Here is a 6,032-nt window from a genome sequence, read left to right as displayed (position 1 = left end):
GATTATTTCTTTAAAATCATATGTTCTTAATCGGATAATTTTTGTTGTTGTTGTTTTCACTCTTTGCTAGTCAGTGTTCTAGTTTTCGTTTCTTTAAGTTACTCAAAATTTGGAGGGAAATCAATTTCCCATTCAAGCTATATAAATTCTACATTGTCTTACTTTGGAGCACTCTCCTAATTATACTATCCTACTATAAATGGATTTATATATGTACATATACCTAAGTATCATTTAATTATGCGTCATTTTGTATATCGAGAGTGTGACAATCGTCGTTAATTCTAGGATTATGTCATTTAATTCATGTTGTTGAGAGTATTTTAGAATTCCATGATCATCTAGGCTCATACAATACATTGCTCCCAGACTCATATCGAGATCTTATCAATACCATATAGTATATTAGTCCCTAGGCTATAGAGTATGTGAAAACGTACAGAGAGTCTAGGAGGTTTACCTACATTAAGAGTCGCACATGCCAAAGATGTGAAGCGTGATGAGAATGTGACCGCTGAAGGGGAAATGATTTTAAGGTTAAAGGGTCGTGTCAGTTCGTTTTCACTTTTAGGGAGTCGCGCATTTTAGGGATGTGAAAGGTCGTGAGATTGTGGTCATTGAAGGGGAAGTGTTTTAACAGTTGGGGGATCCCGACGATTCACTTTTTCTCGCCTATTCCTGACTATAAATAGTGGTCTCAACACTCCTACTTTGATGTTGTCTGGGTAACCATCGGTCCGAAATATTTGAGAGATTCTTTCTTCAAGGTAAATCATGTCTTCCTTCTCCTTTGCTAGTAGTTTGTCTTTGGGGCTATCGAATGAGTCTGATGATGTTGAAAAGCGACATTGTTGGGTGACATAGAGCTAATCCGCTTGATAGGTTCGAGTTCCCCTAGTTCTTGCAAAACCCCACCAAATGAGAAGCATGACAACCTTTGTCCCTTAGTAAACATATGTTGTAGGATACATCAATTGTTCGTGGCAGATATAGAGTGGATAAAGTCACAACAAATTATGATATTTGGACTATTATACACTTAAAAAGAAAATAAATAAATTACATATATGAATTTTTTTCAAAATTGTAGCACAATCTCTAAGCAACATCAAACACAAATAAAATTAAAAAAATGAAAAATAAAAAACTTAGAGAAACAAATGTTAGATTTCAAAGAATAATTCATTCTTCAAACTATACTAGATCAAACTAATAGAAAAAATATCAAAAGTACAAGATGTTTGTGTAATTTGGAGGTTCAAATGAAGTAAACACAAATGTAGAACAACCTTCAAACGAAGTTCTTTGAATATTTTAGACATTGTTTTGAAGCCACAATGGCTAATGAAAGACTAAAACTATGTGACATTTCACCCTCAAGAGAAAAGCACATGAGGCAATGCTAAAGAACTAAATATCAACTCATTCTATCAAGTTATATATTCATGTATCTCAAATATTGAACCCAAAACCCAAAAGTATAGATCAAACATTGTTAGATGATAACTACATTATAACAATGAAAGAATAAATCAATCAATTTGATGACTTTTTACGGCAAGTACATCATGTTGTCAAAAGTAATAATTTTTTCGCAAGGACAAATATCGAACCCATAAGAAATAGATGAATAATCAAGTAAAAGATTCACTAAATAGAAAACATAATAATAAAGTTTGTTGCAATGATTAATAAGAAAACAAGTCAAAGAGTTTGTTGCTTCAATTGGAAAAATAGGAATTGGGGTTCATCTTTCTCACTCTTTTGTATTTTTATTAGCATAACAATATTGTGTCATTTGATTAATATTGATGTCTGTATAAAAATCATTTATATTGATTCCTCGCATATAAAACTATTAAGATGTCTTCTAAATATCGAATCCTCAAATATTTATAAAAACTTATTACCATTAAGATCAGACGTTGATAGCAATTAATATTTTAAATTTATTCTTAGCATTAAATTATGTTAAGCATTATCATTTGGGTCAAAAACTTAGAAGTATTTTCTAGTCAATTCTAAATTTCGAGATCATGGTAAACCAAGCATTAGAAACAAAACGACAATACCAATCATCAATCAAGAACAAAATATTATGTTTAGATATCACCTAAAGACATAAGAGTTTGAACAAATTACTCCCAATTCCAAAGGGTAGAATTAGCAACACATGATGCCTATTACAAACAAGGAGAGCAAGAAAAAAATATTATGGATGTTTCTCCTTTACGACTGCCTCCTCTAGGGTTTCTAACACCTTTTATTCTCCCAATTGGATTACAATTCACTCAATGGTGTTTTCCTCTCAATCTTGTGTGTCTAGGGTTGTGCCTCAACCCACCTATTTAACCTAATTGACTTGGGCTAAGTGACTTCTCGCTTGGGCGTTATTGGGCTCGCTTGGGCGTTATTGGGCTCGCTTGGGCGAGAAGCACAAAAAAAGGTCTAACGTCACTGGAGCAATCTCGCTTGGGCGAGATTGAGCTTGTTTGAGCGAGATCCTTTGGGAGCGTCTGGCTTAGGTGAGTTTTGGGCGAGCTTTGGTGAGTATTTGGTGCATTCCAGCTTTCCCTTTTTAGCTTTGTATATTCTTCTTTTGCCCAATCATCTTCATTCTTCCCTAGAATCCTAAAATTAACACAAATATGGGAATAAATCATTCTTATTAAAATCACAAAATATGTACAAATGTATACATTTATAAATTAGGGGTTATTTTATCAATTAATATCCATAAGTACTTGTATTTAATATGAAATATTACTAAAATCTGGCACTTTCACAATTCACAAGAATAATGTTTGGATCCTAATTTCTTAGCTAAGAGGAAAAGGCATCATAAGAACCAAGTGAGTTTAGAAAAACAAGTTTGATGAGCAAGGAAAGTGGTAAAAAATAAAGTTAAGAGAGTAGTTTTATACTTTAAATGCATACACACACTATGTTGTAGTGGTGCTTAACATATGGTTCACATAACTAAAAGTATTTCAAAAGAAGACGCATACATAATATATATGTGTGTTAGTGTACATTCATCCAAAAAGAAAAATATCTATAAAATATACTAATTCCTTTCAAGTTCAACATGTGAATTTACAATCTTATCTACACATGTATTAAGTACAATCATAGCAAACTCCAAGTAATCAAAAAGAGAAAGGTAAATTACTAAACACAAGATAAGTATACATAAATCAATATCATCAACAAGACATATGCATATTATTATAAACAAAACTACAATCCATTATGTACTCCATTTTAATAACTATAAATCAATACATTTATTTAAGTATCAAATTGATATGTAATAAAGAATATTGATTTATGTTTTTCAAAAAAATAGTATTAATTATGTCCTACCATATATTAACACTTGAGCAAATCTAAGACTTTGATCTGCAACTAGATCACAAAATTATACATTAAAGTAGTTTAACATATCTAATATCTAGATGCATGTGTGTGTTATAATTGTGCAACAAAATCTCTCAACTTCTCATACATAAGGTCTTAATATACATTATTTAGGCACTCAATTAAGTTAGGATATCTTTGTTAATCACAAATCATTGTACTTAATGTTGAACTAGACATATTGTCATTTAGCAGTCAAATTAAAATTATTTCAGCGAATATTATCTAACACAGAACTAGACTGTCTAATACTAAAAACATAATAATATAGATAAGGTCAAATGACCCCAAATCGTCTTCCAACAAATCCAATAGTAAATTCAGTCAAACAATGTTCAAAACATAGCTGCAAAATAGTAAGATTAATAATAACAATAAAGTAAAAGGGGGATTTTAATTTGTTGTGCAAAAAATTAAAGTAGATGATAACAAACAGTAGAGGAAACATGTTAACTCTCAAGTTTATTCAACACAAATTCCTTATTGTTTATTCCAAGATTATCATTCTTCAGTCACAAATTTTATACTTAATCATACAAGCGTCAATCAAATTCAACAAAATTTTATCAGTAAGACAAGAATATAATGATGCATTTAGTATCTCACTCATCTCCAAGCGTATACTCGTGAGATGTTTTTCTTCTACCTCTTGAACTAAGCGAAGAAGAGATTGATTAGAACTAAGTGAACTAACCAAAAAAATCTAATTAAATAAAAAAAAATGAATTCTCAACAAGAGTTCAAACACAATTCCTTTGACAGAAACTCGAATTCAAAAAAATATGAGGGTTAAAACCAATTGTTACAGAAAATTGAAGAGAAAATTTTTATTGAACAAAACCTTTGAATACAATGGGAAATCACAACGGAATCAACCCAAAAGGTTTAACCTTCCATGAGGAAGACAAAAGTAAAAGAAAATTAAATTTAGGTTTAAGAGCGTTATTTGGCTATGGAACTTCATGCTTATGTTCTTCCTCTGAAGTCTCTTTTATAATATTCCTTTCTTGGCATAAAATGAATTCAAAATTTGTCTAAGTTGTGAAGCATGTATCTTCTTTCCCAGTCAATCCCAAATCTCATTTTCATTTCTCTTCCAAATGTATTTTTCCAAAGTTGATTCAATTTTGTGCATTGATTGTAATTAAACTTTGTGCTGCTCTGAGAGATATTGTAGAAGATTTTTGTGAATAATATCTTGGAAGGATATTTGCTTATTTTATACACGTTTTTTAAAGGAGTTTTTTTATTGTAGAATTTAAGAGAATTTCCTCGCATTGGTTTCAGTTCTTGCTTCCTTTGAATGTAATAGAATAATTGAATCAATATCTTCCTTTCCATAATGAAGCATCCATTAGTAGACGTTTTGAGAATATTATCTAATGACTTTAAACACATGGAGTGTTTATTCTTTCCATAACCAAGTTTTCCAACCTTCAAAGTAGGGATGGAAAAGTAAAACGAACCATGTGGGCCGCCCCGCAACCTGCTTAGAAAAACACGAGACAAGTTGTCTATTCCAACCCTAAACCCGCTTAGGCACGCCCCGTATAAACCGTAGTCCAGGTGGGCCAGGTGTAGGGAAGGGCGGGCTTGCCCGTATACTTAAAAATCTAAAATTTGTTTTTGCACCCTCATATTTTTTTCATGCAACCTCATACTTCACATTATGAAACTTTTGCTCACATCTTATTACACGTGTCGTGAAAATAATATTATGAGATCATTTATGCAGTGCATCTAAATAAAAAAAAGAATAATTTTTTTTCAAAAAATCTATTTAATTTTTTTATTAATTATTTAAAAAAAAGTATTTCTTAAGCGGGTCAACCCTTATGCGGGGCAGACTAGTAAAATTAGCCCGCATTGTCATCCCTACTTCAAAGTGACAAAATTCTTCACTGGAAAATCTTCAACATCTTTACAAAGGATAACCAAATTCAAAATTTTCTATTCATAGCAACTTTTCCAATATTAGACGTTATAGGGAGACCATATAGTCTTCTTCAATGAGACTTTCCATACTTCAACATGTTGTAATTCTTTATTTGAGTTATCATTAATAAAGTTTACAATATTTGTAAATGGTCAAGATCAAGATAAGAGCAAAATGTATTTAAAAAACATATTTAAGAAATTGTTCTAATTATGGTCTAATTGTTGAGGATAAATGAAGATTCTGCTCAGCTTTTATGAAGAAGTGTTTGATGAAGAAAAAATGTTTGAAGGTGTATAAAAAGTGTATATCATGGTCTTAGTTAGGTCAGAGTTGTTTAAGTAGTCTTTTGCACTTTGATTCAACCTCATATCTCATAGCCACGGTGATGAACTTAAGCACAAGGATATATCTTTTAAAACGAGTTTTAAAAATATGCTCAAGTTTTAAAACTGTTTTACTACACTAAAAATTTAATTTGTTGTTTGATAAAACAATTGATTCATTTGCATTGCATCAAAATTGTTTTCATATTTTCAAAATTCTGTTTTGTCTCCAAAAATCAGTTTTGCTCACATATTCAATTTTAACCAAATCAAAGGGTAGTTATGTTACCACCAAAGTGTTTTTTTCAAAATATATTGTTCTTTCAAGTTTTAATTTGTTGTTTTATAAC

This window comes from Phaseolus vulgaris, chromosome 8 (assembly GCF_051622355.1).
Source record: "Phaseolus vulgaris cultivar YP4 chromosome 8, ASM5162235v1, whole genome shotgun sequence".
Lineage (NCBI taxonomy): Eukaryota > Viridiplantae > Streptophyta > Magnoliopsida > Fabales > Fabaceae > Phaseolus > Phaseolus vulgaris.
Note: the sequence above shows the minus strand (reverse complement) of the source record.